The following is a 23,066-nucleotide window of genomic DNA, read 5'->3' on the forward strand; positions in this document are numbered from 1 at the left end:
AGTCTTTTGATTACACTATTTAAATAGGCCCCATTTGGGGTCAGCTTTCGCTTACGGCCATACCACTCTGAAAAAGCCTGATCTCATCTGAACTCGGAAGCAAAGCAGAGTTGGGCCTGGTTAGTACTCGGTTGGGAGACTGAATGGGAATACTAGGTGCTGTAAGCTTTTTATTTGGATCAGTGTTTTCATGGCCTCTGCACAACATCCTGTTTTGGGATAAAGGTTGGACACAGGTTTGAAGGGGACCCAATCAATCAATCAGTCAGTCAGTCAGTCAGTCTTTTGATTACACTATTTAAATAGGCCCCATTTGGGGTCAGCTTTCGCTTACGGCCATACCACTCTGAAAAAGCCTGATCTCATCTGAACTCGGAAGCAAAGCAGAGTTGGGCCTGGTTAGTACTCGGTTGGGAGACTGAATGGGAATACTAGGTGCTGTAAGCTTTTTATTTGGATCAGTGTTTTCATGGCCTCTGCACAACATCCTGTTTTGGGATAAAGGTTGGACACAGGTTTGAAGGGGACCCAATCAATCAATCAGTCAGTCAGTCAGTCTTTTGATTACACTATTTAAATAGGCCCCATTTGGGGTCAGCTTTCGCTTACGGCCATACCACTCTGAAAAAGCCTGATCTCATCTGAACTCGGAAGCAAAGCAGAGTTGGGCCTGGTTAGTACTCGGTTGGGAGACTGAATGGGAATACTAGGTGCTGTAAGCTTTTTATTTGGATCAGTGTTTTCATGGCCTCTGCACAACATCCTGTTTTGGGATAAAGGTTGGACACAGGTTTGAAGGGGACCCAATCAATCAATCAGTCAGTCAGTCAGTCAGTTTGATTACACTATTTAAATAGGCCCCATTTGGGGTCAGCTTTCGCTTACGGCCATACCACTCTGAAAAAGCCTGATCTCATCTGAACTCGGAAGCAAAGCAGAGTTGGGCCTGGTTAGTACTCGGTTGGGAGACTGAATGGGAATACTAGGTGCTGTAAGCTTTTTATTTGGATCAGTGTTTTCATGGCCTCTGCACAACATCCTGTTTTGGGATAAAGGTTGGACACAGGTTTGAAGGGGACCCAATCAATCAATCAGTCAGTCAGTCAGTCAGTCTTTTGATTACACTATTTAAATAGGCCCCATTTGGGGTCAGCTTTCGCTTACGGCCATACCACTCTGAAAAAGCCTGATCTCATCTGAACTCGGAAGCAAAGCAGAGTTGGGCCTGGTTAGTACTCGGTTGGGAGACTGAATGGGAATACTAGGTGCTGTAAGCTTTTTATTTGGATCAGTGTTTTCATGGCCTCTGCACAACATCCTGTTTTGGGATAAAGGTTGGACACAGGTTTGAAGGGGACCCAATCAATCAATCAGTCAGTCAGTCAGTCAGTCTTTTGATTACACTATTTAAATAGGCCCCATTTGGGGTCAGCTTTCGCTTACGGCCATACCACTCTGAAAAAGCCTGATCTCATCTGAACTCGGAAGCAAAGCAGAGTTGGGCCTGGTTAGTACTCGGTTGGGAGACTGAATGGGAATACTAGGTGCTGTAAGCTTTTTATTTGGATCAGTGTTTTCATGGCCTCTGCACAACATCCTGTTTTGGGATAAAGGTTGGACACAGGTTTGAAGGGGACCCAATCAATCAATCAGTCAGTCAGTCAGTCAGTCTTTTGATTACACTATTTAAATAGGCCCCATTTGGGGTCAGCTTTCGCTTACGGCCATACCACTCTGAAAAAGCCTGATCTCATCTGAACTCGGAAGCAAAGCAGAGTTGGGCCTGGTTAGTACTCGGTTGGGAGACTGAATGGGAATACTAGGTGCTGTAAGCTTTTTATTTGGATCAGTGTTTTCATGGCCTCTGCACAACATCCTGTTTTGGGATAAAGGTTGGACACAGGTTTGAAGGGGACCCAATCAATCAATCAGTCAGTCAGTCAGTCTTTTGATTACACTATTTAAATAGGCCCCATTTGGGGTCAGCTTTCGCTTACGGCCATACCACTCTGAAAAAGCCTGATCTCATCTGAACTCGGAAGCAAAGCAGAGTTGGGCCTGGTTAGTACTCGGTTGGGAGACTGAATGGGAATACTAGGTGCTGTAAGCTTTTTATTTGGATCAGTGTTTTCATGGCCTCTGCACAACATCCTGTTTTGGGATAAAGGTTGGACACAGGTTTGAAGGGGACCCAATCAATCAATCAGTCATCAGTCAGTCAGTCAGTCTTTTGATTACACTATTTAAATAGGCCCCATTTGGGGTCAGCTTTCGCTTACGGCCATACCACTCTGAAAAAGCCTGATCTCATCTGAACTCGGAAGCAAAGCAGAGTTGGGCCTGGTTAGTACTCGGTTGGGAGACTGAATGGGAATACTAGGTGCTGTAAGCTTTTTATTTGGATCAGTGTTTTCATGGCCTCTGCACAACATCCTGTTTTGGGATAAAGGTTGGACACAGGTTTGAAGGGGACCCAATCAATCAATCAGTCAGTCAGTCAGTCAGTCTTTTGATTACACTATTTAAATAGGCCCCATTTGGGGTCAGCTTTCGCTTACGGCCATACCACTCTGAAAAAGCCTGATCTCATCTGAACTCGGAAGCAAAGCAGAGTTGGGCCTGGTTAGTACTCGGTTGGGAGACTGAATGGGAATACTAGGTGCTGTAAGCTTTTTATTTGGATCAGTGTTTTCATGGCCTCTGCACAACATCCTGTTTTGGGATAAAGGTTGGACACAGGTTTGAAGGGGACCCAATCAATCAATCAGTCAGTCAGTCAGTCAGTCTTTTGATTACACTATTTAAATAGGCCCCATTTGGGGTCAGCTTTCGCTTACGGCCATACCACTCTGAAAAAGCCTGATCTCATCTGAACTCGGAAGCAAAGCAGAGTTGGGCCTGGTTAGTACTCGGTTGGGAGACTGAATGGGAATACTAGGTGCTGTAAGCTTTTTATTTGGATCAGTGTTTTCATGGCCTCTGCACAACATCCTGTTTTGGGATAAAGGTTGGACACAGGTTTGAAGGGGACCCAATCAATCAATCAGTCAGTCAGTCAGTCAGTCTTTTGATTACACTATTTAAATAGGCCCCATTTGGGGTCAGCTTTCGCTTACGGCCATACCACTCTGAAAAAGCCTGATCTCATCTGAACTCGGAAGCAAAGCAGAGTTGGGCCTGGTTAGTACTCGGTTGGGAGACTGAATGGGAATACTAGGTGCTGTAAGCTTTTTATTTGGATCAGTGTTTTCATGGCCTCTGCACAACATCCTGTTTTGGGATAAAGGTTGGACACAGGTTTGAAGGGGACCCAATCAATCAATCAGTCAGTCAGTCAGTCTTTTGATTACACTATTTAAATAGGCCCCATTTGGGGTCAGCTTTCGCTTACGGCCATACCACTCTGAAAAAGCCTGATCTCATCTGAACTCGGAAGCAAAGCAGAGTTGGGCCTGGTTAGTACTCGGTTGGGAGACTGAATGGGAATACTAGGTGCTGTAAGCTTTTTATTTGGATCAGTGTTTTCATGGCCTCTGCACAACATCCTGTTTTGGGATAAAGGTTGGACACAGGTTTGAAGGGGACCCAATCAATCAATCAGTCAGTCAGTCAGTCAGTCTTTTGATTACACTATTTAAATAGGCCCCATTTGGGGTCAGCTTTCGCTTACGGCCATACCACTCTGAAAAAGCCTGATCTCATCTGAACTCGGAAGCAAAGCAGAGTTGGGCCTGGTTAGTACTCGGTTGGGAGACTGAATGGGAATACTAGGTGCTGTAAGCTTTTTATTTGGATCAGTGTTTTCATGGCCTCTGCACAACATCCTGTTTTGGGATAAAGGTTGGACACAGGTTTGAAGGGGACCCAATCAATCAATCAGTCAGTCAGTCAGTCTTTTGATTACACTATTTAAATAGGCCCCATTTGGGGTCAGCTTTCGCTTACGGCCATACCACTCTGAAAAAGCCTGATCTCATCTGAACTCGGAAGCAAAGCAGAGTTGGGCCTGGTTAGTACTCGGTTGGGAGACTGAATGGGAATACTAGGTGCTGTAAGCTTTTTATTTGGATCAGTGTTTTCATGGCCTCTGCACAACATCCTGTTTTGGGATAAAGGTTGGACACAGGTTTGAAGGGGACCCAATCAATCAATCAGTCAGTCAGTCAGTCAGTCTTTTGATTACACTATTTAAATAGGCCCCATTTGGGGTCAGCTTTCGCTTACGGCCATACCACTCTGAAAAAGCCTGATCTCATCTGAACTCGGAAGCAAAGCAGAGTTGGGCCTGGTTAGTACTCGGTTGGGAGACTGAATGGGAATACTAGGTGCTGTAAGCTTTTTATTTGGATCAGTGTTTTCATGGCCTCTGCACAACATCCTGTTTTGGGATAAAGGTTGGACACAGGTTTGAAGGGGACCCAATCAATCAATCAGTCAGTCAGTCAGTCAGTTTTGATTACACTATTTAAATAGGCCCCATTTGGGGTCAGCTTTCGCTTACGGCCATACCACTCTGAAAAAGCCTGATCTCATCTGAACTCGGAAGCAAAGCAGAGTTGGGCCTGGTTAGTACTCGGTTGGGAGACTGAATGGGAATACTAGGTGCTGTAAGCTTTTTATTTGGATCAGTGTTTTCATGGCCTCTGCACAACATCCTGTTTTGGGATAAAGGTTGGACACAGGTTTGAAGGGGACCCAATCAATCAATCAATCAGTCAGTCAGTCAGTCTTTTGATTACACTATTTAAATAGGCCCCATTTGGGGTCAGCTTTCGCTTACGGCCATACCACTCTGAAAAAGCCTGATCTCATCTGAACTCGGAAGCAAAGCAGAGTTGGGCCTGGTTAGTACTCGGTTGGGAGACTGAATGGGAATACTAGGTGCTGTAAGCTTTTTATTTGGATCAGTGTTTTCATGGCCTCTGCACAACATCCTGTTTTGGGATAAAGGTTGGACACAGGTTTGAAGGGGACCCAATCAATCAATCAGTCAGTCAGTCAGTCAGTCTTTTGATTACACTATTTAAATAGGCCCCATTTGGGGTCAGCTTTCGCTTACGGCCATACCACTCTGAAAAAGCCTGATCTCATCTGAACTCGGAAGCAAAGCAGAGTTGGGCCTGGTTAGTACTCGGTTGGGAGACTGAATGGGAATACTAGGTGCTGTAAGCTTTTTATTTGGATCAGTGTTTTCATGGCCTCTGCACAACATCCTGTTTTGGGATAAAGGTTGGACACAGGTTTGAAGGGGACCCAATCAATCAATCAATCAGTCAGTCAGTCTTTTGATTACACTATTTAAATAGGCCCCATTTGGGGTCAGCTTTCGCTTACGGCCATACCACTCTGAAAAAGCCTGATCTCATCTGAACTCGGAAGCAAAGCAGAGTTGGGCCTGGTTAGTACTCGGTTGGGAGACTGAATGGGAATACTAGGTGCTGTAAGCTTTTTATTTGGATCAGTGTTTTCATGGCCTCTGCACAACATCCTGTTTTGGGATAAAGGTTGGACACAGGTTTGAAGGGGACCCAATCAATCAATCAGTCAGTCAGTCAGTCAGTCTTTTGATTACACTATTTAAATAGGCCCCATTTGGGGTCAGCTTTCGCTTACGGCCATACCACTCTGAAAAAGCCTGATCTCATCTGAACTCGGAAGCAAAGCAGAGTTGGGCCTGGTTAGTACTCGGTTGGGAGACTGAATGGGAATACTAGGTGCTGTAAGCTTTTTATTTGGATCAGTGTTTTCATGGCCTCTGCACAACATCCTGTTTTGGGATAAAGGTTGGACACAGGTTTGAAGGGGACCCAATCAATCAATCAGTCAGTCAGTCAGTCTTTTGATTACACTATTTAAATAGGCCCCATTTGGGGTCAGCTTTCGCTTACGGCCATACCACTCTGAAAAAGCCTGATCTCATCTGAACTCGGAAGCAAAGCAGAGTTGGGCCTGGTTAGTACTCGGTTGGGAGACTGAATGGGAATACTAGGTGCTGTAAGCTTTTTATTTGGATCAGTGTTTTCATGGCCTCTGCACAACATCCTGTTTTGGGATAAAGGTTGGACACAGGTTTGAAGGGGACCCAATCAATCAATCAGTCAGTCAGTCAGTCAGTCTTTTGATTACACTATTTAAATAGGCCCCATTTGGGGTCAGCTTTCGCTTACGGCCATACCACTCTGAAAAAGCCTGATCTCATCTGAACTCGGAAGCAAAGCAGAGTTGGGCCTGGTTAGTACTCGGTTGGGAGACTGAATGGGAATACTAGGTGCTGTAAGCTTTTTATTTGGATCAGTGTTTTCATGGCCTCTGCACAACATCCTGTTTTGGGATAAAGGTTGGACACAGGTTTGAAGGGGACCCAATCAATCAATCAGTCAGTCAGTCAGTCTTTTGATTACACTATTTAAATAGGCCCCATTTGGGGTCAGCTTTCGCTTACGGCCATACCACTCTGAAAAAGCCTGATCTCATCTGAACTCGGAAGCAAAGCAGAGTTGGGCCTGGTTAGTACTCGGTTGGGAGACTGAATGGGAATACTAGGTGCTGTAAGCTTTTTATTTGGATCAGTGTTTTCATGGCCTCTGCACAACATCCTGTTTTGGGATAAAGGTTGGACACAGGTTTGAAGGGGACCCAATCAATCAATCAGTCAGTCAGTCAGTCAGTCTTTTGATTACACTATTTAAATAGGCCCCATTTGGGGTCAGCTTTCGCTTACGGCCATACCACTCTGAAAAAGCCTGATCTCATCTGAACTCGGAAGCAAAGCAGAGTTGGGCCTGGTTAGTACTCGGTTGGGAGACTGAATGGGAATACTAGGTGCTGTAAGCTTTTTATTTGGATCAGTGTTTTCATGGCCTCTGCACAACATCCTGTTTTGGGATAAAGGTTGGACACAGGTTTGAAGGGGACCCAATCAATCAATCAGTCAGTCAGTCAGTCAGTCAGTCTTTTGATTACACTATTTAAATAGGCCCCATTTGGGGTCAGCTTTCGCTTACGGCCATACCACTCTGAAAAAGCCTGATCTCATCTGAACTCGGAAGCAAAGCAGAGTTGGGCCTGGTTAGTACTCGGTTGGGAGACTGAATGGGAATACTAGGTGCTGTAAGCTTTTTATTTGGATCAGTGTTTTCATGGCCTCTGCACAACATCCTGTTTTGGGATAAAGGTTGGACACAGGTTTGAAGGGGACCCAATCAATCAATCAATCAGTCAGTCAGTCTTTTGATTACACTATTTAAATAGGCCCCATTTGGGGTCAGCTTTCGCTTACGGCCATACCACTCTGAAAAAGCCTGATCTCATCTGAACTCGGAAGCAAAGCAGAGTTGGGCCTGGTTAGTACTCGGTTGGGAGACTGAATGGGAATACTAGGTGCTGTAAGCTTTTTATTTGGATCAGTGTTTTCATGGCCTCTGCACAACATCCTGTTTTGGGATAAAGGTTGGACACAGGTTTGAAGGGGACCCAATCAATCAATCAGTCAGTCAGTCAGTCAGTCAGTCTTTTGATTACACTATTTAAATAGGCCCCATTTGGGGTCAGCTTTCGCTTACGGCCATACCACTCTGAAAAAGCCTGATCTCATCTGAACTCGGAAGCAAAGCAGAGTTGGGCCTGGTTAGTACTCGGTTGGGAGACTGAATGGGAATACTAGGTGCTGTAAGCTTTTTATTTGGATCAGTGTTTTCATGGCCTCTGCACAACATCCTGTTTTGGGATAAAGGTTGGACACAGGTTTGAAGGGGACCCAATCAATCAATCAGTCAGTCAGTCAGTCAGTCTTTGATTACACTATTTAAATAGGCCCCATTTGGGGTCAGCTTTCGCTTACGGCCATACCACTCTGAAAAAGCCTGATCTCATCTGAACTCGGAAGCAAAGCAGAGTTGGGCCTGGTTAGTACTCGGTTGGGAGACTGAATGGGAATACTAGGTGCTGTAAGCTTTTTATTTGGATCAGTGTTTTCATGGCCTCTGCACAACATCCTGTTTTGGGATAAAGGTTGGACACAGGTTTGAAGGGGACCCAATCAATCAATCAGTCAGTCAGTCTTTTGATTACACTATTTAAATAGGCCCCATTTGGGGTCAGCTTTCGCTTACGGCCATACCACTCTGAAAAAGCCTGATCTCATCTGAACTCGGAAGCAAAGCAGAGTTGGGCCTGGTTAGTACTCGGTTGGGAGACTGAATGGGAATACTAGGTGCTGTAAGCTTTTTATTTGGATCAGTGTTTTCATGGCCTCTGCACAACATCCTGTTTTGGGATAAAGGTTGGACACAGGTTTGAAGGGGACCCAATCAATCAATCAGTCAGTCAGTCAGTCAGTTTTTGATTACACTATTTAAATAGGCCCCATTTGGGGTCAGCTTTCGCTTACGGCCATACCACTCTGAAAAAGCCTGATCTCATCTGAACTCGGAAGCAAAGCAGAGTTGGGCCTGGTTAGTACTCGGTTGGGAGACTGAATGGGAATACTAGGTGCTGTAAGCTTTTTATTTGGATCAGTGTTTTCATGGCCTCTGCACAACATCCTGTTTTGGGATAAAGGTTGGACACAGGTTTGAAGGGGACCCAATCAATCAATCAGTCAGTCAGTCTTTTGATTACACTATTTAAATAGGCCCCATTTGGGGTCAGCTTTCGCTTACGGCCATACCACTCTGAAAAAGCCTGATCTCATCTGAACTCGGAAGCAAAGCAGAGTTGGGCCTGGTTAGTACTCGGTTGGGAGACTGAATGGGAATACTAGGTGCTGTAAGCTTTTTATTTGGATCAGTGTTTTCATGGCCTCTGCACAACATCCTGTTTTGGGATAAAGGTTGGACACAGGTTTGAAGGGGACCCAATCAATCAATCAGTCAGTCAGTCAGTCAGTCAGTCTTTTGATTACACTATTTAAATAGGCCCCATTTGGGGTCAGCTTTCGCTTACGGCCATACCACTCTGAAAAAGCCTGATCTCATCTGAACTCGGAAGCAAAGCAGAGTTGGGCCTGGTTAGTACTCGGTTGGGAGACTGAATGGGAATACTAGGTGCTGTAAGCTTTTTATTTGGATCAGTGTTTTCATGGCCTCTGCACAACATCCTGTTTTGGGATAAAGGTTGGACACAGGTTTGAAGGGGACCCAATCAATCAATCAGTCAGTCAGTCAGTCAGTCTTTTGATTACACTATTTAAATAGGCCCCATTTGGGGTCAGCTTTCGCTTACGGCCATACCACTCTGAAAAAGCCTGATCTCATCTGAACTCGGAAGCAAAGCAGAGTTGGGCCTGGTTAGTACTCGGTTGGGAGACTGAATGGGAATACTAGGTGCTGTAAGCTTTTTATTTGGATCAGTGTTTTCATGGCCTCTGCACAACATCCTGTTTTGGGATAAAGGTTGGACACAGGTTTGAAGGGGACCCAATCAATCAATCAGTCAGTCAGTCAGTCTTTTGATTACACTATTTAAATAGGCCCCATTTGGGGTCAGCTTTCGCTTACGGCCATACCACTCTGAAAAAGCCTGATCTCATCTGAACTCGGAAGCAAAGCAGAGTTGGGCCTGGTTAGTACTCGGTTGGGAGACTGAATGGGAATACTAGGTGCTGTAAGCTTTTTATTTGGATCAGTGTTTTCATGGCCTCTGCACAACATCCTGTTTTGGGATAAAGGTTGGACACAGGTTTGAAATCAATCAATCAGTCAGTCAGTCAGTCAGTCTTTTGATTACACTATTTAAATAGGCCCCATTTGGGGTCAGCTTTCGCTTACGGCCATACCACTCTGAAAAAGCCTGATCTCATCTGAACTCGGAAGCAAAGCAGAGTTGGGCCTGGTTAGTACTCGGTTGGGAGACTGAATGGGAATACTAGGTGCTGTAAGCTTTTTATTTGGATCAGTGTTTTCATGGCCTCTGCACAACATCCTGTTTTGGGATAAAGGTTGGACACAGGTTTGAAGGGGACCCAATCAATCAATCAGTCAGTCAGTCAGTCAGTCTTTTGATTACACTATTTAAATAGGCCCCATTTGGGGTCAGCTTTCGCTTACGGCCATACCACTCTGAAAAAGCCTGATCTCATCTGAACTCGGAAGCAAAGCAGAGTTGGGCCTGGTTAGTACTCGGTTGGGAGACTGAATGGGAATACTAGGTGCTGTAAGCTTTTTATTTGGATCAGTGTTTTCATGGCCTCTGCACAACATCCTGTTTTGGGATAAAGGTTGGACACAGGTTTGAAGGGGACCCAATCAATCAATCAATCAGTCAGTCAGTCAGTCTTTTGATTACACTATTTAAATAGGCCCCATTTGGGGTCAGCTTTCGCTTACGGCCATACCACTCTGAAAAAGCCTGATCTCATCTGAACTCGGAAGCAAAGCAGAGTTGGGCCTGGTTAGTACTCGGTTGGGAGACTGAATGGGAATACTAGGTGCTGTAAGCTTTTTATTTGGATCAGTGTTTTCATGGCCTCTGCACAACATCCTGTTTTGGGATAAAGGTTGGACACAGGTTTGAAGGGGACCCAATCAATCAATCAATCAGTCAGTCAGTCAGTCAGTCTTTTGATTACACTATTTAAATAGGCCCCATTTGGGGTCAGCTTTCGCTTACGGCCATACCACTCTGAAAAAGCCTGATCTCATCTGAACTCGGAAGCAAAGCAGAGTTGGGCCTGGTTAGTACTCGGTTGGGAGACTGAATGGGAATACTAGGTGCTGTAAGCTTTTTATTTGGATCAGTGTTTTCATGGCCTCTGCACAACATCCTGTTTTGGGATAAAGGTTGGACACAGGTTTGAAGGGGACCCAATCAATCAATCAATCAGTCAGTCAGTCTTTTGATTACACTATTTAAATAGGCCCCATTTGGGGTCAGCTTTCGCTTACGGCCATACCACTCTGAAAAAGCCTGATCTCATCTGAACTCGGAAGCAAAGCAGAGTTGGGCCTGGTTAGTACTCGGTTGGGAGACTGAATGGGAATACTAGGTGCTGTAAGCTTTTTATTTGGATCAGTGTTTTCATGGCCTCTGCACAACATCCTGTTTTGGGATAAAGGTTGGACACAGGTTTGAAGGGGACCCAATCAATCAATCAATCAGTCAGTCAGTCAGTCAGTCAGTTTTGATTACACTATTTAAATAGGCCCCATTTGGGGTCAGCTTTCGCTTACGGCCATACCACTCTGAAAAAGCCTGATCTCATCTGAACTCGGAAGCAAAGCAGAGTTGGGCCTGGTTAGTACTCGGTTGGGAGACTGAATGGGAATACTAGGTGCTGTAAGCTTTTTATTTGGATCAGTGTTTTCATGGCCTCTGCACAACATCCTGTTTTGGGATAAAGGTTGGACACAGGTTTGAAGGGGACCCAATCAATCAATCAGTCAGTCAGTCAGTCAGTCTTTTGATTACACTATTTAAATAGGCCCCATTTGGGGTCAGCTTTCGCTTACGGCCATACCACTCTGAAAAAGCCTGATCTCATCTGAACTCGGAAGCAAAGCAGAGTTGGGCCTGGTTAGTACTCGGTTGGGAGACTGAATGGGAATACTAGGTGCTGTAAGCTTTTTATTTGGATCAGTGTTTTCATGGCCTCTGCACAACATCCTGTTTTGGGATAAAGGTTGGACACAGGTTTGAAGGGGACCCAATCAATCAATCAGTCAGTCAGTCAGTCTTTTGATTACACTATTTAAATAGGCCCCATTTGGGGTCAGCTTTCGCTTACGGCCATACCACTCTGAAAAAGCCTGATCTCATCTGAACTCGGAAGCAAAGCAGAGTTGGGCCTGGTTAGTACTCGGTTGGGAGACTGAATGGGAATACTAGGTGCTGTAAGCTTTTTATTTGGATCAGTGTTTTCATGGCCTCTGCACAACATCCTGTTTTGGGATAAAGGTTGGACACAGGTTTGAAGGGGACCCAATCAATCAATCAGTCAGTCAGTCAGTCAGTCAGTCTTTTGATTACACTATTTAAATAGGCCCCATTTGGGGTCAGCTTTCGCTTACGGCCATACCACTCTGAAAAAGCCTGATCTCATCTGAACTCGGAAGCAAAGCAGAGTTGGGCCTGGTTAGTACTCGGTTGGGAGACTGAATGGGAATACTAGGTGCTGTAAGCTTTTTATTTGGATCAGTGTTTTCATGGCCTCTGCACAACATCCTGTTTTGGGATAAAGGTTGGACACAGGTTTGAAGGGGACCCAATCAATCAATCAGTCAGTCAGTCAGTTTTTGATTACACTATTTAAATAGGCCCCATTTGGGGTCAGCTTTCGCTTACGGCCATACCACTCTGAAAAAGCCTGATCTCATCTGAACTCGGAAGCAAAGCAGAGTTGGGCCTGGTTAGTACTCGGTTGGGAGACTGAATGGGAATACTAGGTGCTGTAAGCTTTTTATTTGGATCAGTGTTTTCATGGCCTCTGCACAACATCCTGTTTTGGGATAAAGGTTGGACACAGGTTTGAAGGGGACCCAATCAATCAATCAGTCAGTCAGTCAGTCAGTCTTTTGATTACACTATTTAAATAGGCCCCATTTGGGGTCAGCTTTCGCTTACGGCCATACCACTCTGAAAAAGCCTGATCTCATCTGAACTCGGAAGCAAAGCAGAGTTGGGCCTGGTTAGTACTCGGTTGGGAGACTGAATGGGAATACTAGGTGCTGTAAGCTTTTTATTTGGATCAGTGTTTTCATGGCCTCTGCACAACATCCTGTTTTGGGATAAAGGTTGGACACAGGTTTGAAGGGGACCCAATCAATCAATCAGTCAGTCAGTCAGTCAGTCAGTCTTTTGATTACACTATTTAAATAGGCCCCATTTGGGGTCAGCTTTCGCTTACGGCCATACCACTCTGAAAAAGCCTGATCTCATCTGAACTCGGAAGCAAAGCAGAGTTGGGCCTGGTTAGTACTCGGTTGGGAGACTGAATGGGAATACTAGGTGCTGTAAGCTTTTTATTTGGATCAGTGTTTTCATGGCCTCTGCACAACATCCTGTTTTGGGATAAAGGTTGGACACAGGTTTGAAGGGGACCCAATCAATCAATCAGTCAGTCAGTCAGTCAATTACAATTTAAATAGGCCCCATTTGGGGTCAGCTTTCGCTTACGGCCATACCACTCTGAAAAAGCCTGATCTCATCTGAACTCGGAAGCAAAGCAGAGTTGGGCCTGGTTAGTACTCGGTTGGGAGACTGAATGGGAATACTAGGTGCTGTAAGCTTTTATTTGGATCAGTGTTTTCATGGCCTCTGCACAACATCCTGTTTGGGGATCAGGTTGGACACAGGTTTGAAGGGGACAATCAATCAATCAGTCAGTCAGTCAGTCTTTTGATTACACTATTTAAATAGGCCCCATTTGGGGTCAGCTTTCGCTTACGGCCATACCACTCTGAAAAAGCCTGATCTCATCTGAACTCGGAAGCAAAGCAGAGTTGGGCCTGGTTAGTACTCGGTTGGGAGACTGAATGGGAATACTAGGTGCTGTAAGCTTTTTATTTGGATCAGTGTTTTCATGGCCTCTGCACAACATCCTGTTTTGGGATAAAGGTTGGACACAGGTTTGAAGGGGACCCAATCAATCAATCAGTCAGTCAGTCAGTCAGTCAGTCTTTTGATTACACTATTTAAATAGGCCCCATTTGGGGTCAGCTTTCGCTTACGGCCATACCACTCTGAAAAAGCCTGATCTCATCTGAACTCGGAAGCAAAGCAGAGTTGGGCCTGGTTAGTACTCGGTTGGGAGACTGAATGGGAATACTAGGTGCTGTAAGCTTTTTATTTGGATCAGTGTTTTCATGGCCTCTGCACAACATCCTGTTTTGGGATAAAGGTTGGACACAGGTTTGAAGGGGACCCAATCAATCAATCAGTCAGTCAGTCAGTCAGTCTTTTGATTACACTATTTAAATAGGCCCCATTTGGGGTCAGCTTTCGCTTACGGCCATACCACTCTGAAAAAGCCTGATCTCATCTGAACTCGGAAGCAAAGCAGAGTTGGGCCTGGTTAGTACTCGGTTGGGAGACTGAATGGGAATACTAGGTGCTGTAAGCTTTTTATTTGGATCAGTGTTTTCATGGCCTCTGCACAACATCCTGTTTTGGGATAAAGGTTGGACACAGGTTTGAAGGGGACCCAATCAATCAATCAATCAGTCAGTCAGTCAGTCTTTTGATTACACTATTTAAATAGGCCCCATTTGGGGTCAGCTTTCGCTTACGGCCATACCACTCTGAAAAAGCCTGATCTCATCTGAACTCGGAAGCAAAGCAGAGTTGGGCCTGGTTAGTACTCGGTTGGGAGACTGAATGGGAATACTAGGTGCTGTAAGCTTTTTATTTGGATCAGTGTTTTCATGGCCTCTGCACAACATCCTGTTTTGGGATAAAGGTTGGACACAGGTTTGAAGGGGACCCAATCAATCAATCAGTCATCAGTCAGTCAGTCTTTTGATTACACTATTTAAATAGGCCCCATTTGGGGTCAGCTTTCGCTTACGGCCATACCACTCTGAAAAAGCCTGATCTCATCTGAACTCGGAAGCAAAGCAGAGTTGGGCCTGGTTAGTACTCGGTTGGGAGACTGAATGGGAATACTAGGTGCTGTAAGCTTTTTATTTGGATCAGTGTTTTCATGGCCTCTGCACAACATCCTGTTTTGGGATAAAGGTTGGACACAGGTTTGAAGGGGACCCAATCAATCAATCAGTCAGTCAGTCAGTCAGTTTTGATTACACTATTTAAATAGGCCCCATTTGGGGTCAGCTTTCGCTTACGGCCATACCACTCTGAAAAAGCCTGATCTCATCTGAACTCGGAAGCAAAGCAGAGTTGGGCCTGGTTAGTACTCGGTTGGGAGACTGAATGGGAATACTAGGTGCTGTAAGCTTTTTATTTGGATCAGTGTTTTCATGGCCTCTGCACAACATCCTGTTTTGGGATAAAGGTTGGACACAGGTTTGAAGGGGACCCAATCAATCAATCAGTCAGTCAGTCAGTCTTTTGATTACACTATTTAAATAGGCCCCATTTGGGGTCAGCTTTCGCTTACGGCCATACCACTCTGAAAAAGCCTGATCTCATCTGAACTCGGAAGCAAAGCAGAGTTGGGCCTGGTTAGTACTCGGTTGGGAGACTGAATGGGAATACTAGGTGCTGTAAGCTTTTTATTTGGATCAGTGTTTTCATGGCCTCTGCACAACATCCTGTTTTGGGATAAAGGTTGGACACAGGTTTGAAGGGGACCCAATCAATCAATCAGTCAGTCAGTCAGTCAGTCAGTTTTGATTACACTATTTAAATAGGCCCCATTTGGGGTCAGCTTTCGCTTACGGCCATACCACTCTGAAAAAGCCTGATCTCATCTGAACTCGGAAGCAAAGCAGAGTTGGGCCTGGTTAGTACTCGGTTGGGAGACTGAATGGGAATACTAGGTGCTGTAAGCTTTTTATTTGGATCAGTGTTTTCATGGCCTCTGCACAACATCCTGTTTTGGGATAAAGGTTGGACACAGGTTTGAAGGGGACCCAATCAATCAATCAATCAGTCAGTCAGTCTTTTGATTACACTATTTAAATAGGCCCCATTTGGGGTCAGCTTTCGCTTACGGCCATACCACTCTGAAAAAGCCTGATCTCATCTGAACTCGGAAGCAAAGCAGAGTTGGGCCTGGTTAGTACTCGGTTGGGAGACTGAATGGGAATACTAGGTGCTGTAAGCTTTTTATTTGGATCAGTGTTTTCATGGCCTCTGCACAACATCCTGTTTTGGGATAAAGGTTGGACACAGGTTTGAAGGGGACCCAATCAATCAATCAGTCAGTCAGTCAGTCAGTCTTTTGATTACACTATTTAAATAGGCCCCATTTGGGGTCAGCTTTCGCTTACGGCCATACCACTCTGAAAAAGCCTGATCTCATCTGAACTCGGAAGCAAAGCAGAGTTGGGCCTGGTTAGTACTCGGTTGGGAGACTGAATGGGAATACTAGGTGCTGTAAGCTTTTTATTTGGATCAGTGTTTTCATGGCCTCTGCACAACATCCTGTTTTGGGATAAAGGTTGGACACAGGTTTGAAGGGGACCCAATCAATCAATCAATCAGTCAGTCAGTCAGTCTTTTGATTACACTATTTAAATAGGCCCCATTTGGGGTCAGCTTTCGCTTACGGCCATACCACTCTGAAAAAGCCTGATCTCATCTGAACTCGGAAGCAAAGCAGAGTTGGGCCTGGTTAGTACTCGGTTGGGAGACTGAATGGGAATACTAGGTGCTGTAAGCTTTTTATTTGGATCAGTGTTTTCATGGCCTCTGCACAACATCCTGTTTTGGGATAAAGGTTGGACACAGGTTTGAAGGGGACCCAATCAATCAATCAATCAGTCAGTCAGTCAGTCTTTTGATTACACTATTTAAATAGGCCCCATTTGGGGTCAGCTTTCGCTTACGGCCATACCACTCTGAAAAAGCCTGATCTCATCTGAACTCGGAAGCAAAGCAGAGTTGGGCCTGGTTAGTACTCGGTTGGGAGACTGAATGGGAATACTAGGTGCTGTAAGCTTTTTATTTGGATCAGTGTTTTCATGGCCTCTGCACAACATCCTGTTTTGGGATAAAGGTTGGACACAGGTTTGAAGGGGACCCAATCAATCAATCAGTCAGTCAGTCAGTCAGTCAGTCAGTGATTACACTATTTAAATAGGCCCCATTTGGGGTCAGCTTTCGCTTACGGCCATACCACTCTGAAAAAGCCTGATCTCATCTGAACTCGGAAGCAAAGCAGAGTTGGGCCTGGTTAGTACTCGGTTGGGAGACTGAATGGGAATACTAGGTGCTGTAAGCTTTTTATTTGGATCAGTGTTTTCATGGCCTCTGCACAACATCCTGTTTTGGGATAAAGGTTGGACACAGGTTTGAAGGGGACCCAATCAATCAATCAATCAGTCAGTCAGTCAGTTTTGATTACACTATTTAAATAGGCCCCATTTGGGGTCAGCTTTCGCTTACGGCCATACCACTCTGAAAAAGCCTGATCTCATCTGAACTCGGAAGCAAAGCAGAGTTGGGCCTGGTTAGTACTCGGTTGGGAGACTGAATGGGAATACTAGGTGCTGTAAGCTTTTTATTTGGATCAGTGTTTTCATGGCCTCTGCACAACATCCTGTTTTGGGATAAAGGTTGGACACAGGTTTGAAGGGGACCCAATCAATCAATCAGTCAGTCAGTCAGTCAGTCAGTCTTTTGATTACACTATTTAAATAGGCCCCATTTGGGGTCAGCTTTCGCTTACGGCCATACCACTCTGAAAAAGCCTGATCTCATCTGAACTCGGAAGCAAAGCAGAGTTGGGCCTGGTTAGTACTCGGTTGGGAGACTGAATGGGAATACTAGGTGCTGTAAGCTTTTTATTTGGATCAGTGTTTTCATGGCCTCTGCACAACATCCTGTTTTGGGATAAAGGTTGGACACAGGTTTGAAGGGGACCCAATCAATCAATCAGTCAGTCAGTCAGTCAGTCAGTCTTTTGATTACACTATTTAAATAGGCCCCATTTGGGGTCAGCTTTCGCTTACGGCCATACCACTCTGAAAAAGCCTGATCTCATCTGAACTCGGAAGCAAAGCAGAGTTGGGCCTGGTTAGTACTCGGTTGGGAGACTGAATGGGAATACTAGGTGCTGTAAGCTTTTTATTTGGATCAGTGTTTTCATGGCCTCTGCACAACATCCTGTTTTGGGATAAAGGTTGGACACAGGTTTGAAGGGGACCCAATCAATCAATCAATCAATCAGTCAGTCAGTCTTTTGATTACACTATTTAAATAGGCCCCATTTGGGGTCAGCTTTCGCTTACGGCCATACCACTCTGAAAAAGCCTGATCTCATCTGAACTCGGAAGCAAAGCAGAGTTGGGCCTGGTTAGTACTCGGTTGGGAGACTGAATGGGAATACTAGGTGCTGTAAGCTTTTTATTTGGATCAGTGTTTTCATGGCCTCTGCACAACATCCTGTTTTGGGATAAAGGTTGGACACAGGTTTGAAGGGGACCCAATCAATCAATCAGTCAGTCAGTCAGTCAGTCAGTCTTTTGATTACACTATTTAAATAGGCCCCATTTGGGGTCAGCTTTCGCTTACGGCCATACCACTCTGAAAAAGCCTGATCTCATCTGAACTCGGAAGCAAAGCAGAGTTGGGCCTGGTTAGTACTCGGTTGGGAGACTGAATGGGAATACTAGGTGCTGTAAGCTTTTTATTTGGATCAGTGTTTTCATGGCCTCTGCACAACATCCTGTTTTGGGATAAAGGTTGGACACAGGTTTGAAGGGGACCCAATCAATCAATCATCATCAGTCAGTCAGTCTTTTGATTACACTATTTAAATAGGCCCCATTTGGGGTCAGCTTTCGCTTACGGCCATACCACTCTGAAAAAGCCTGATCTCATCTGAACTCGGAAGCAAAGCAGAGTTGGGCCTGGTTAGTACTCGGTTGGGAGACTGAATGGGAATACTAGGTGCTGTAAGCTTTTTATTTGGATCAGTGTTTTCATGGCCTCTGCACAACATCCTGTTTTGGGATAAAGGTTGGACACAGGTTTGAAGGGGACCCAATCAATCAATCAGTCAGTCAGTCAGTCAGTCAGTCTTTTGATTACACTATTTAAATAGGCCCCATTTGGGGTCAGCTTTCGCTTACGGCCATACCACTCTGAAAAAGCCTGATCTCATCTGAACTCGGAAGCAAAGCAGAGTTGGGCCTGGTTAGTACTCGGTTGGGAGACTGAATGGGAATACTAGGTGCTGTAAGCTTTTTATTTGGATCAGTGTTTTCATGGCCTCTGCACAACATCCTGTTTTGGGATAAAGGTTGGACACAGGTTTGAAGGGGACCCAATCAATCAATCAATCAGTCAGTCAGTCTTTTGATTACACTATTTAAATAGGCCCCATTTGGGGTCAGCTTTCGCTTACGGCCATACCACTCTGAAAAAGCCTGATCTCATCTGAACTCGGAAGCAAAGCAGAGTTGGGCCTGGTTAGTACTCGGTTGGGAGACTGAATGGGAATACTAGGTGCTGTAAGCTTTTTATTTGGATCAGTGTTTTCATGGCCTCTGCACAACATCCTGTTTTGGGATAAAGGTTGGACACAGGTTTGAAGGGGACCCAATCAATCAATCAGTCAGTCAGTCAGTCAGTCTTTTGATTACACTATTTAAATAGGCCCCATTTGGGGTCAGCTTTCGCTTACGGCCATACCACTCTGAAAAAGCCTGATCTCATCTGAACTCGGAAGCAAAGCAGAGTTGGGCCTGGTTAGTACTCGGTTGGGAGACTGAATGGGAATACTAGGTGCTGTAAGCTTTTTATTTGGATCAGTGTTTTCATGGCCTCTGCACAACATCCTGTTTTGGGATAAAGGTTGGACACAGGTTTGAAGGGGACCCAATCAATCAATCAATCAGTCAGTCAGTCAGTCTTTTGATTACACTATTTAAATAGGCCCCATTTGGGGTCAGCTTTCGCTTACGGCCATACCACTCTGAAAAAGCCTGATCTCATCTGAACTCGGAAGCAAAGCAGAGTTGGGCCTGGTTAGTACTCGGTTGGGAGACTGAATGGGAATACTAGGTGCTGTAAGCTTTTTATTTGGATCAGTGTTTTCATGGCCTCTGCACAACATCCTGTTTTGGGATAAAGGTTGGACACAGGTTTGAAGGGGACCCAATCAATCAATCAATCAGTCAGTCAGTCAGTCTTTGATTACACTATTTAAATAGGCCCCATTTGGGGTCAGCTTTCGCTTACGGCCATACCACTCTGAAAAAGCCTGATCTCATCTGAACTCGGAAGCAAAGCAGAGTTGGGCCTGGTTAGTACTCGGTTGGGAGACTGAATGGGAATACTAGGTGCTGTAAGCTTTTTATTTGGATCAGTGTTTTCATGGCCTCTGCACAACATCCTGTTTTGGGATAAAGGTTGGACACAGGTTTGAAGGGGACCCAATCAATCAATCAGTCAGTCAGTCAGTCAGTCAGTCTTTTGATTACACTATTTAAATAGGCCCCATTTGGGGTCAGCTTTCGCTTACGGCCATACCACTCTGAAAAAGCCTGATCTCATCTGAACTCGGAAGCAAAGCAGAGTTGGGCCTGGTTAGTACTCGGTTGGGAGACTGAATGGGAATACTAGGTGCTGTAAGCTTTTTATTTGGATCAGTGTTTTCATGGCCTCTGCACAACATCCTGTTTTGGGATAAAGGTTGGACACAGGTTTGAAGGGGACCCAATCAATCAATCAGTCAGTCAGTCTTTTGATTACACTATTTAAATAGGCCCCATTTGGGGTCAGCTTTCGCTTACGGCCATACCACTCTGAAAAAGCCTGATCTCATCTGAACTCGGAAGCAAAGCAGAGTTGGGCCTGGTTAGTACTCGGTTGGGAGACTGAATGGGAATACTAGGTGCTGTAAGCTTTTTATTTGGATCAGTGTTTTCATGGCCTCTGCACAACATCCTGTTTTGGGATAAAGGTTGGACACAGGTTTGAAGGGGACCCAATCAATCAATCAGTCAGTCAGTCAGTCAGTCTTTTGATTACACTATTTAAATAGGCCCCATTTGGGGTCAGCTTTCGCTTACGGCCATACCACTCTGAAAAAGCCTGATCTCATCTGAACTCGGAAGCAAAGCAGAGTTGGGCCTGGTTAGTACTCGGTTGGGAGACTGAATGGGAATACTAGGTGCTGTAAGCTTTTTATTTGGATCAGTGTTTTCATGGCCTCTGCACAACATCCTGTTTTGGGATAAAGGTTGGACACAGGTTTGAAGGGGACCAATCAATCAATCAGTCAGTCAGTCAGTCAGTCTTTTGATTACACTATTTAAATAGGCCCCATTTGGGGTCAGCTTTCGCTTACGGCCATACCACTCTGAAAAAGCCTGATCTCATCTGAACTCGGAAGCAAAGCAGAGTTGGGCCTGGTTAGTACTCGGTTGGGAGACTGAATGGGAATACTAGGTGCTGTAAGCTTTTTATTTGGATCAGTGTTTTCATGGCCTCTGCACAACATCCTGTTTTGGGATAAAGGTTGGACACAGGTTTGAAGGGGACCCAATCAATCAATCAGTCAGTCAGTCAGTCAGTGATTACACTATTTAAATAGGCCCCATTTGGGGTCAGCTTTCGCTTACGGCCATACCACTCTGAAAAAGCCTGATCTCATCTGAACTCGGAAGCAAAGCAGAGTTGGGCCTGGTTAGTACTCGGTTGGGAGACTGAATGGGAATACTAGGTGCTGTAAGCTTTTTATTTGGATCAGTGTTTTCATGGCCTCTGCACAACATCCTGTTTTGGGATAAAGGTTGGACACAGGTTTGAAGGGGACCCAATCAATCAATCAGTCATCAGTCAGTCAGTCTTTTGATTACACTATTTAAATAGGCCCCATTTGGGGTCAGCTTTCGCTTACGGCCATACCACTCTGAAAAAGCCTGATCTCATCTGAACTCGGAAGCAAAGCAGAGTTGGGCCTGGTTAGTACTCGGTTGGGAGACTGAATGGGAATACTAGGTGCTGTAAGCTTTTTATTTGGATCAGTGTTTTCATGGCCTCTGCACAACATCCTGTTTTGGGATAAAGGTTGGACACAGGTTTGAAGGGGACCCAATCAATCAATCAGTCAGTCAGTCAGTCAGTCTTTTGATTACACTATTTAAATAGGCCCCATTTGGGGTCAGCTTTCGCTTACGGCCATACCACTCTGAAAAAGCCTGATCTCATCTGAACTCGGAAGCAAAGCAGAGTTGGGCCTGGTTAGTACTCGGTTGGGAGACTGAATGGGAATACTAGGTGCTGTAAGCTTTTTATTTGGATCAGTGTTTTCATGGCCTCTGCACAACATCCTGTTTTGGGATAAAGGTTGGACACAGGTTTGAAGGGGACCCAATCAATCAATCAATCAGTCAGTCAGTCTTTTGATTACACTATTTAAATAGGCCCCATTTGGGGTCAGCTTTCGCTTACGGCCATACCACTCTGAAAAAGCCTGATCTCATCTGAACTCGGAAGCAAAGCAGAGTTGGGCCTGGTTAGTACTCGGTTGGGAGACTGAATGGGAATACTAGGTGCTGTAAGCTTTTTATTTGGATCAGTGTTTTCATGGCCTCTGCACAACATCCTGTTTTGGGATAAAGGTTGGACACAGGTTTGAAGGGGACCCAATCAATCAATCAGTCATCAGTCAGTCAGTCAGTCAGTCTTTTGATTACACTATTTAAATAGGCCCCATTTGGGGTCAGCTTTCGCTTACGGCCATACCACTCTGAAAAAGCCTGATCTCATCTGAACTCGGAAGCAAAGCAGAGTTGGGCCTGGTTAGTACTCGGTTGGGAGACTGAATGGGAATACTAGGTGCTGTAAGCTTTTTATTTGGATCAGTGTTTTCATGGCCTCTGCACAACATCCTGTTTTGGGATAAAGGTTGGACACAGGTTTGAAGGGGACCCAATCAATCAATCAATCAGTCAGTCAGTCAGTCTTTTGATTACACTATTTAAATAGGCCCCATTTGGGGTCAGCTTTCGCTTACGGCCATACCACTCTGAAAAAGCCTGATCTCATCTGAACTCGGAAGCAAAGCAGAGTTGGGCCTGGTTAGTACTCGGTTGGGAGACTGAATGGGAATACTAGGTGCTGTAAGCTTTTTATTTGGATCAGTGTTTTCATGGCCTCTGCACAACATCCTGTTTTGGGATAAAGGTTGGACACAGGTTTGAAGGGGACCCAATCAATCAATCAGTCAGTCAGTCAGTCAGTCTTTTGATTACACTATTTAAATAGGCCCCATTTGGGGTCAGCTTTCGCTTACGGCCATACCACTCTGAAAAAGCCTGATCTCATCTGAACTCGGAAGCAAAGCAGAGTTGGGCCTGGTTAGTACTCGGTTGGGAGACTGAATGGGAATACTAGGTGCTGTAAGCTTTTTATTTGGATCAGTGTTTTCATGGCCTCTGCACAACATCCTGTTTTGGGATAAAGGTTGGACACAGGTTTGAAGGGGACCCAATCAA

The 23,066-nt window shown here is 45.1% G+C and overlaps 83 non-coding genes across 83 annotated transcripts; all 83 read left to right on the forward strand.

The window, feature by feature from the left end:
• The first annotated feature begins 49 nt into the window (after positions 1–49).
• On the forward strand, positions 50–168 carry LOC128631616 (5S ribosomal RNA). The gene has a single exon (XR_008395785.1). It is a non-coding gene; the product is annotated as a 5S ribosomal RNA (ribosomal RNA).
• A 160-nt stretch (positions 169–328) lies between these two features.
• LOC128631617 (5S ribosomal RNA) lies at positions 329–447 on the forward strand. The gene has a single exon (XR_008395786.1). It is a non-coding gene; the product is annotated as a 5S ribosomal RNA (ribosomal RNA).
• A 156-nt stretch (positions 448–603) lies between these two features.
• On the forward strand, positions 604–722 carry LOC128631618 (5S ribosomal RNA). Its single transcript, XR_008395787.1, has one exon. It is a non-coding gene; the product is annotated as a 5S ribosomal RNA (ribosomal RNA).
• A 157-nt stretch (positions 723–879) lies between these two features.
• Positions 880–998, forward strand: LOC128631619 (5S ribosomal RNA). The gene has a single exon (XR_008395788.1). It is a non-coding gene; the product is annotated as a 5S ribosomal RNA (ribosomal RNA).
• Positions 999–1,158: 160 nt separating this feature from the next.
• LOC128631620 (5S ribosomal RNA) lies at positions 1,159–1,277 on the forward strand. The gene has a single exon (XR_008395789.1). It is a non-coding gene; the product is annotated as a 5S ribosomal RNA (ribosomal RNA).
• A 160-nt stretch (positions 1,278–1,437) lies between these two features.
• On the forward strand, positions 1,438–1,556 carry LOC128631621 (5S ribosomal RNA). The gene has a single exon (XR_008395790.1). It is a non-coding gene; the product is annotated as a 5S ribosomal RNA (ribosomal RNA).
• Positions 1,557–1,716: 160 nt separating this feature from the next.
• On the forward strand, positions 1,717–1,835 carry LOC128631622 (5S ribosomal RNA). Its single transcript, XR_008395791.1, has one exon. It is a non-coding gene; the product is annotated as a 5S ribosomal RNA (ribosomal RNA).
• Positions 1,836–1,991: 156 nt separating this feature from the next.
• Positions 1,992–2,110, forward strand: LOC128631623 (5S ribosomal RNA). Its single transcript, XR_008395792.1, has one exon. It is a non-coding gene; the product is annotated as a 5S ribosomal RNA (ribosomal RNA).
• A 163-nt stretch (positions 2,111–2,273) lies between these two features.
• On the forward strand, positions 2,274–2,392 carry LOC128631624 (5S ribosomal RNA). Its single transcript, XR_008395793.1, has one exon. It is a non-coding gene; the product is annotated as a 5S ribosomal RNA (ribosomal RNA).
• Positions 2,393–2,552: 160 nt separating this feature from the next.
• On the forward strand, positions 2,553–2,671 carry LOC128631626 (5S ribosomal RNA). Its single transcript, XR_008395795.1, has one exon. It is a non-coding gene; the product is annotated as a 5S ribosomal RNA (ribosomal RNA).
• Positions 2,672–2,831: 160 nt separating this feature from the next.
• LOC128631627 (5S ribosomal RNA) lies at positions 2,832–2,950 on the forward strand. Its single transcript, XR_008395796.1, has one exon. It is a non-coding gene; the product is annotated as a 5S ribosomal RNA (ribosomal RNA).
• A 160-nt stretch (positions 2,951–3,110) lies between these two features.
• Positions 3,111–3,229, forward strand: LOC128631628 (5S ribosomal RNA). Its single transcript, XR_008395797.1, has one exon. It is a non-coding gene; the product is annotated as a 5S ribosomal RNA (ribosomal RNA).
• A 156-nt stretch (positions 3,230–3,385) lies between these two features.
• Positions 3,386–3,504, forward strand: LOC128631629 (5S ribosomal RNA). The gene has a single exon (XR_008395798.1). It is a non-coding gene; the product is annotated as a 5S ribosomal RNA (ribosomal RNA).
• A 160-nt stretch (positions 3,505–3,664) lies between these two features.
• LOC128631630 (5S ribosomal RNA) lies at positions 3,665–3,783 on the forward strand. Its single transcript, XR_008395799.1, has one exon. It is a non-coding gene; the product is annotated as a 5S ribosomal RNA (ribosomal RNA).
• Positions 3,784–3,939: 156 nt separating this feature from the next.
• LOC128631631 (5S ribosomal RNA) lies at positions 3,940–4,058 on the forward strand. Its single transcript, XR_008395800.1, has one exon. It is a non-coding gene; the product is annotated as a 5S ribosomal RNA (ribosomal RNA).
• Positions 4,059–4,218: 160 nt separating this feature from the next.
• Positions 4,219–4,337, forward strand: LOC128631632 (5S ribosomal RNA). Its single transcript, XR_008395801.1, has one exon. It is a non-coding gene; the product is annotated as a 5S ribosomal RNA (ribosomal RNA).
• Positions 4,338–4,495: 158 nt separating this feature from the next.
• Positions 4,496–4,614, forward strand: LOC128631633 (5S ribosomal RNA). Its single transcript, XR_008395802.1, has one exon. It is a non-coding gene; the product is annotated as a 5S ribosomal RNA (ribosomal RNA).
• Positions 4,615–4,774: 160 nt separating this feature from the next.
• Positions 4,775–4,893, forward strand: LOC128631634 (5S ribosomal RNA). The gene has a single exon (XR_008395803.1). It is a non-coding gene; the product is annotated as a 5S ribosomal RNA (ribosomal RNA).
• Positions 4,894–5,053: 160 nt separating this feature from the next.
• Positions 5,054–5,172, forward strand: LOC128631635 (5S ribosomal RNA). The gene has a single exon (XR_008395804.1). It is a non-coding gene; the product is annotated as a 5S ribosomal RNA (ribosomal RNA).
• A 156-nt stretch (positions 5,173–5,328) lies between these two features.
• Positions 5,329–5,447, forward strand: LOC128631637 (5S ribosomal RNA). The gene has a single exon (XR_008395806.1). It is a non-coding gene; the product is annotated as a 5S ribosomal RNA (ribosomal RNA).
• A 160-nt stretch (positions 5,448–5,607) lies between these two features.
• On the forward strand, positions 5,608–5,726 carry LOC128631638 (5S ribosomal RNA). The gene has a single exon (XR_008395807.1). It is a non-coding gene; the product is annotated as a 5S ribosomal RNA (ribosomal RNA).
• A 156-nt stretch (positions 5,727–5,882) lies between these two features.
• LOC128631639 (5S ribosomal RNA) lies at positions 5,883–6,001 on the forward strand. Its single transcript, XR_008395808.1, has one exon. It is a non-coding gene; the product is annotated as a 5S ribosomal RNA (ribosomal RNA).
• Positions 6,002–6,161: 160 nt separating this feature from the next.
• LOC128631640 (5S ribosomal RNA) lies at positions 6,162–6,280 on the forward strand. The gene has a single exon (XR_008395809.1). It is a non-coding gene; the product is annotated as a 5S ribosomal RNA (ribosomal RNA).
• A 156-nt stretch (positions 6,281–6,436) lies between these two features.
• On the forward strand, positions 6,437–6,555 carry LOC128631641 (5S ribosomal RNA). The gene has a single exon (XR_008395810.1). It is a non-coding gene; the product is annotated as a 5S ribosomal RNA (ribosomal RNA).
• Positions 6,556–6,715: 160 nt separating this feature from the next.
• LOC128631642 (5S ribosomal RNA) lies at positions 6,716–6,834 on the forward strand. Its single transcript, XR_008395811.1, has one exon. It is a non-coding gene; the product is annotated as a 5S ribosomal RNA (ribosomal RNA).
• A 164-nt stretch (positions 6,835–6,998) lies between these two features.
• Positions 6,999–7,117, forward strand: LOC128631643 (5S ribosomal RNA). Its single transcript, XR_008395812.1, has one exon. It is a non-coding gene; the product is annotated as a 5S ribosomal RNA (ribosomal RNA).
• Positions 7,118–7,273: 156 nt separating this feature from the next.
• LOC128631644 (5S ribosomal RNA) lies at positions 7,274–7,392 on the forward strand. Its single transcript, XR_008395813.1, has one exon. It is a non-coding gene; the product is annotated as a 5S ribosomal RNA (ribosomal RNA).
• Positions 7,393–7,556: 164 nt separating this feature from the next.
• Positions 7,557–7,675, forward strand: LOC128631645 (5S ribosomal RNA). Its single transcript, XR_008395814.1, has one exon. It is a non-coding gene; the product is annotated as a 5S ribosomal RNA (ribosomal RNA).
• A 159-nt stretch (positions 7,676–7,834) lies between these two features.
• On the forward strand, positions 7,835–7,953 carry LOC128631646 (5S ribosomal RNA). Its single transcript, XR_008395815.1, has one exon. It is a non-coding gene; the product is annotated as a 5S ribosomal RNA (ribosomal RNA).
• A 152-nt stretch (positions 7,954–8,105) lies between these two features.
• Positions 8,106–8,224, forward strand: LOC128631648 (5S ribosomal RNA). Its single transcript, XR_008395817.1, has one exon. It is a non-coding gene; the product is annotated as a 5S ribosomal RNA (ribosomal RNA).
• A 159-nt stretch (positions 8,225–8,383) lies between these two features.
• LOC128631649 (5S ribosomal RNA) lies at positions 8,384–8,502 on the forward strand. Its single transcript, XR_008395818.1, has one exon. It is a non-coding gene; the product is annotated as a 5S ribosomal RNA (ribosomal RNA).
• Positions 8,503–8,654: 152 nt separating this feature from the next.
• On the forward strand, positions 8,655–8,773 carry LOC128631650 (5S ribosomal RNA). Its single transcript, XR_008395819.1, has one exon. It is a non-coding gene; the product is annotated as a 5S ribosomal RNA (ribosomal RNA).
• A 164-nt stretch (positions 8,774–8,937) lies between these two features.
• On the forward strand, positions 8,938–9,056 carry LOC128631651 (5S ribosomal RNA). The gene has a single exon (XR_008395820.1). It is a non-coding gene; the product is annotated as a 5S ribosomal RNA (ribosomal RNA).
• A 160-nt stretch (positions 9,057–9,216) lies between these two features.
• Positions 9,217–9,335, forward strand: LOC128631652 (5S ribosomal RNA). The gene has a single exon (XR_008395821.1). It is a non-coding gene; the product is annotated as a 5S ribosomal RNA (ribosomal RNA).
• A 156-nt stretch (positions 9,336–9,491) lies between these two features.
• On the forward strand, positions 9,492–9,610 carry LOC128631653 (5S ribosomal RNA). Its single transcript, XR_008395822.1, has one exon. It is a non-coding gene; the product is annotated as a 5S ribosomal RNA (ribosomal RNA).
• A 151-nt stretch (positions 9,611–9,761) lies between these two features.
• LOC128631654 (5S ribosomal RNA) lies at positions 9,762–9,880 on the forward strand. Its single transcript, XR_008395823.1, has one exon. It is a non-coding gene; the product is annotated as a 5S ribosomal RNA (ribosomal RNA).
• Positions 9,881–10,040: 160 nt separating this feature from the next.
• On the forward strand, positions 10,041–10,159 carry LOC128631655 (5S ribosomal RNA). Its single transcript, XR_008395824.1, has one exon. It is a non-coding gene; the product is annotated as a 5S ribosomal RNA (ribosomal RNA).
• A 160-nt stretch (positions 10,160–10,319) lies between these two features.
• On the forward strand, positions 10,320–10,438 carry LOC128631656 (5S ribosomal RNA). Its single transcript, XR_008395825.1, has one exon. It is a non-coding gene; the product is annotated as a 5S ribosomal RNA (ribosomal RNA).
• Positions 10,439–10,602: 164 nt separating this feature from the next.
• Positions 10,603–10,721, forward strand: LOC128631657 (5S ribosomal RNA). The gene has a single exon (XR_008395826.1). It is a non-coding gene; the product is annotated as a 5S ribosomal RNA (ribosomal RNA).
• A 156-nt stretch (positions 10,722–10,877) lies between these two features.
• LOC128631659 (5S ribosomal RNA) lies at positions 10,878–10,996 on the forward strand. The gene has a single exon (XR_008395828.1). It is a non-coding gene; the product is annotated as a 5S ribosomal RNA (ribosomal RNA).
• A 166-nt stretch (positions 10,997–11,162) lies between these two features.
• Positions 11,163–11,281, forward strand: LOC128631660 (5S ribosomal RNA). Its single transcript, XR_008395829.1, has one exon. It is a non-coding gene; the product is annotated as a 5S ribosomal RNA (ribosomal RNA).
• A 160-nt stretch (positions 11,282–11,441) lies between these two features.
• On the forward strand, positions 11,442–11,560 carry LOC128631661 (5S ribosomal RNA). The gene has a single exon (XR_008395830.1). It is a non-coding gene; the product is annotated as a 5S ribosomal RNA (ribosomal RNA).
• Positions 11,561–11,716: 156 nt separating this feature from the next.
• LOC128631662 (5S ribosomal RNA) lies at positions 11,717–11,835 on the forward strand. The gene has a single exon (XR_008395831.1). It is a non-coding gene; the product is annotated as a 5S ribosomal RNA (ribosomal RNA).
• Positions 11,836–11,999: 164 nt separating this feature from the next.
• LOC128631663 (5S ribosomal RNA) lies at positions 12,000–12,118 on the forward strand. Its single transcript, XR_008395832.1, has one exon. It is a non-coding gene; the product is annotated as a 5S ribosomal RNA (ribosomal RNA).
• A 155-nt stretch (positions 12,119–12,273) lies between these two features.
• LOC128631664 (5S ribosomal RNA) lies at positions 12,274–12,392 on the forward strand. The gene has a single exon (XR_008395833.1). It is a non-coding gene; the product is annotated as a 5S ribosomal RNA (ribosomal RNA).
• Positions 12,393–12,552: 160 nt separating this feature from the next.
• Positions 12,553–12,671, forward strand: LOC128631665 (5S ribosomal RNA). Its single transcript, XR_008395834.1, has one exon. It is a non-coding gene; the product is annotated as a 5S ribosomal RNA (ribosomal RNA).
• Positions 12,672–12,835: 164 nt separating this feature from the next.
• LOC128631666 (5S ribosomal RNA) lies at positions 12,836–12,954 on the forward strand. The gene has a single exon (XR_008395835.1). It is a non-coding gene; the product is annotated as a 5S ribosomal RNA (ribosomal RNA).
• Positions 12,955–13,104: 150 nt separating this feature from the next.
• Positions 13,105–13,223, forward strand: LOC128631667 (5S ribosomal RNA). Its single transcript, XR_008395836.1, has one exon. It is a non-coding gene; the product is annotated as a 5S ribosomal RNA (ribosomal RNA).
• A 152-nt stretch (positions 13,224–13,375) lies between these two features.
• Positions 13,376–13,494, forward strand: LOC128631668 (5S ribosomal RNA). Its single transcript, XR_008395837.1, has one exon. It is a non-coding gene; the product is annotated as a 5S ribosomal RNA (ribosomal RNA).
• A 164-nt stretch (positions 13,495–13,658) lies between these two features.
• LOC128631670 (5S ribosomal RNA) lies at positions 13,659–13,777 on the forward strand. The gene has a single exon (XR_008395839.1). It is a non-coding gene; the product is annotated as a 5S ribosomal RNA (ribosomal RNA).
• A 160-nt stretch (positions 13,778–13,937) lies between these two features.
• On the forward strand, positions 13,938–14,056 carry LOC128631671 (5S ribosomal RNA). The gene has a single exon (XR_008395840.1). It is a non-coding gene; the product is annotated as a 5S ribosomal RNA (ribosomal RNA).
• A 160-nt stretch (positions 14,057–14,216) lies between these two features.
• Positions 14,217–14,335, forward strand: LOC128631672 (5S ribosomal RNA). The gene has a single exon (XR_008395841.1). It is a non-coding gene; the product is annotated as a 5S ribosomal RNA (ribosomal RNA).
• A 159-nt stretch (positions 14,336–14,494) lies between these two features.
• On the forward strand, positions 14,495–14,613 carry LOC128631673 (5S ribosomal RNA). Its single transcript, XR_008395842.1, has one exon. It is a non-coding gene; the product is annotated as a 5S ribosomal RNA (ribosomal RNA).
• A 158-nt stretch (positions 14,614–14,771) lies between these two features.
• Positions 14,772–14,890, forward strand: LOC128631674 (5S ribosomal RNA). The gene has a single exon (XR_008395843.1). It is a non-coding gene; the product is annotated as a 5S ribosomal RNA (ribosomal RNA).
• Positions 14,891–15,046: 156 nt separating this feature from the next.
• Positions 15,047–15,165, forward strand: LOC128631675 (5S ribosomal RNA). Its single transcript, XR_008395844.1, has one exon. It is a non-coding gene; the product is annotated as a 5S ribosomal RNA (ribosomal RNA).
• Positions 15,166–15,327: 162 nt separating this feature from the next.
• LOC128631676 (5S ribosomal RNA) lies at positions 15,328–15,446 on the forward strand. The gene has a single exon (XR_008395845.1). It is a non-coding gene; the product is annotated as a 5S ribosomal RNA (ribosomal RNA).
• Positions 15,447–15,602: 156 nt separating this feature from the next.
• LOC128631677 (5S ribosomal RNA) lies at positions 15,603–15,721 on the forward strand. Its single transcript, XR_008395846.1, has one exon. It is a non-coding gene; the product is annotated as a 5S ribosomal RNA (ribosomal RNA).
• A 160-nt stretch (positions 15,722–15,881) lies between these two features.
• On the forward strand, positions 15,882–16,000 carry LOC128631678 (5S ribosomal RNA). The gene has a single exon (XR_008395847.1). It is a non-coding gene; the product is annotated as a 5S ribosomal RNA (ribosomal RNA).
• A 160-nt stretch (positions 16,001–16,160) lies between these two features.
• Positions 16,161–16,279, forward strand: LOC128631679 (5S ribosomal RNA). The gene has a single exon (XR_008395848.1). It is a non-coding gene; the product is annotated as a 5S ribosomal RNA (ribosomal RNA).
• Positions 16,280–16,439: 160 nt separating this feature from the next.
• On the forward strand, positions 16,440–16,558 carry LOC128631681 (5S ribosomal RNA). Its single transcript, XR_008395850.1, has one exon. It is a non-coding gene; the product is annotated as a 5S ribosomal RNA (ribosomal RNA).
• Positions 16,559–16,721: 163 nt separating this feature from the next.
• On the forward strand, positions 16,722–16,840 carry LOC128631682 (5S ribosomal RNA). Its single transcript, XR_008395851.1, has one exon. It is a non-coding gene; the product is annotated as a 5S ribosomal RNA (ribosomal RNA).
• Positions 16,841–16,998: 158 nt separating this feature from the next.
• Positions 16,999–17,117, forward strand: LOC128631683 (5S ribosomal RNA). The gene has a single exon (XR_008395852.1). It is a non-coding gene; the product is annotated as a 5S ribosomal RNA (ribosomal RNA).
• Positions 17,118–17,281: 164 nt separating this feature from the next.
• On the forward strand, positions 17,282–17,400 carry LOC128631684 (5S ribosomal RNA). The gene has a single exon (XR_008395853.1). It is a non-coding gene; the product is annotated as a 5S ribosomal RNA (ribosomal RNA).
• Positions 17,401–17,564: 164 nt separating this feature from the next.
• On the forward strand, positions 17,565–17,683 carry LOC128631685 (5S ribosomal RNA). The gene has a single exon (XR_008395854.1). It is a non-coding gene; the product is annotated as a 5S ribosomal RNA (ribosomal RNA).
• Positions 17,684–17,843: 160 nt separating this feature from the next.
• LOC128631687 (5S ribosomal RNA) lies at positions 17,844–17,962 on the forward strand. The gene has a single exon (XR_008395856.1). It is a non-coding gene; the product is annotated as a 5S ribosomal RNA (ribosomal RNA).
• A 164-nt stretch (positions 17,963–18,126) lies between these two features.
• LOC128631688 (5S ribosomal RNA) lies at positions 18,127–18,245 on the forward strand. The gene has a single exon (XR_008395857.1). It is a non-coding gene; the product is annotated as a 5S ribosomal RNA (ribosomal RNA).
• Positions 18,246–18,403: 158 nt separating this feature from the next.
• Positions 18,404–18,522, forward strand: LOC128631689 (5S ribosomal RNA). Its single transcript, XR_008395858.1, has one exon. It is a non-coding gene; the product is annotated as a 5S ribosomal RNA (ribosomal RNA).
• A 164-nt stretch (positions 18,523–18,686) lies between these two features.
• On the forward strand, positions 18,687–18,805 carry LOC128631690 (5S ribosomal RNA). Its single transcript, XR_008395859.1, has one exon. It is a non-coding gene; the product is annotated as a 5S ribosomal RNA (ribosomal RNA).
• A 156-nt stretch (positions 18,806–18,961) lies between these two features.
• On the forward strand, positions 18,962–19,080 carry LOC128631691 (5S ribosomal RNA). Its single transcript, XR_008395860.1, has one exon. It is a non-coding gene; the product is annotated as a 5S ribosomal RNA (ribosomal RNA).
• A 160-nt stretch (positions 19,081–19,240) lies between these two features.
• Positions 19,241–19,359, forward strand: LOC128631693 (5S ribosomal RNA). Its single transcript, XR_008395862.1, has one exon. It is a non-coding gene; the product is annotated as a 5S ribosomal RNA (ribosomal RNA).
• A 160-nt stretch (positions 19,360–19,519) lies between these two features.
• LOC128631694 (5S ribosomal RNA) lies at positions 19,520–19,638 on the forward strand. Its single transcript, XR_008395863.1, has one exon. It is a non-coding gene; the product is annotated as a 5S ribosomal RNA (ribosomal RNA).
• Positions 19,639–19,797: 159 nt separating this feature from the next.
• LOC128631695 (5S ribosomal RNA) lies at positions 19,798–19,916 on the forward strand. Its single transcript, XR_008395864.1, has one exon. It is a non-coding gene; the product is annotated as a 5S ribosomal RNA (ribosomal RNA).
• A 164-nt stretch (positions 19,917–20,080) lies between these two features.
• Positions 20,081–20,199, forward strand: LOC128631696 (5S ribosomal RNA). Its single transcript, XR_008395865.1, has one exon. It is a non-coding gene; the product is annotated as a 5S ribosomal RNA (ribosomal RNA).
• Positions 20,200–20,351: 152 nt separating this feature from the next.
• Positions 20,352–20,470, forward strand: LOC128631697 (5S ribosomal RNA). The gene has a single exon (XR_008395866.1). It is a non-coding gene; the product is annotated as a 5S ribosomal RNA (ribosomal RNA).
• Positions 20,471–20,630: 160 nt separating this feature from the next.
• On the forward strand, positions 20,631–20,749 carry LOC128631698 (5S ribosomal RNA). Its single transcript, XR_008395867.1, has one exon. It is a non-coding gene; the product is annotated as a 5S ribosomal RNA (ribosomal RNA).
• Positions 20,750–20,908: 159 nt separating this feature from the next.
• Positions 20,909–21,027, forward strand: LOC128631699 (5S ribosomal RNA). Its single transcript, XR_008395868.1, has one exon. It is a non-coding gene; the product is annotated as a 5S ribosomal RNA (ribosomal RNA).
• Positions 21,028–21,182: 155 nt separating this feature from the next.
• On the forward strand, positions 21,183–21,301 carry LOC128631700 (5S ribosomal RNA). Its single transcript, XR_008395869.1, has one exon. It is a non-coding gene; the product is annotated as a 5S ribosomal RNA (ribosomal RNA).
• A 159-nt stretch (positions 21,302–21,460) lies between these two features.
• LOC128631701 (5S ribosomal RNA) lies at positions 21,461–21,579 on the forward strand. Its single transcript, XR_008395870.1, has one exon. It is a non-coding gene; the product is annotated as a 5S ribosomal RNA (ribosomal RNA).
• Positions 21,580–21,739: 160 nt separating this feature from the next.
• LOC128631702 (5S ribosomal RNA) lies at positions 21,740–21,858 on the forward strand. The gene has a single exon (XR_008395871.1). It is a non-coding gene; the product is annotated as a 5S ribosomal RNA (ribosomal RNA).
• A 156-nt stretch (positions 21,859–22,014) lies between these two features.
• Positions 22,015–22,133, forward strand: LOC128631704 (5S ribosomal RNA). The gene has a single exon (XR_008395873.1). It is a non-coding gene; the product is annotated as a 5S ribosomal RNA (ribosomal RNA).
• A 167-nt stretch (positions 22,134–22,300) lies between these two features.
• LOC128631705 (5S ribosomal RNA) lies at positions 22,301–22,419 on the forward strand. The gene has a single exon (XR_008395874.1). It is a non-coding gene; the product is annotated as a 5S ribosomal RNA (ribosomal RNA).
• Positions 22,420–22,579: 160 nt separating this feature from the next.
• Positions 22,580–22,698, forward strand: LOC128631706 (5S ribosomal RNA). Its single transcript, XR_008395875.1, has one exon. It is a non-coding gene; the product is annotated as a 5S ribosomal RNA (ribosomal RNA).
• Positions 22,699–22,858: 160 nt separating this feature from the next.
• On the forward strand, positions 22,859–22,977 carry LOC128631707 (5S ribosomal RNA). Its single transcript, XR_008395876.1, has one exon. It is a non-coding gene; the product is annotated as a 5S ribosomal RNA (ribosomal RNA).
• Positions 22,978–23,066: the final 89 nt, after the last annotated feature.

Source organism: Ictalurus punctatus, unplaced genomic scaffold (genome assembly GCF_001660625.3).
Source record: "Ictalurus punctatus breed USDA103 unplaced genomic scaffold, Coco_2.0 tig00006879, whole genome shotgun sequence".
Taxonomy (NCBI): Eukaryota; Metazoa; Chordata; class Actinopteri; order Siluriformes; family Ictaluridae; genus Ictalurus; species Ictalurus punctatus.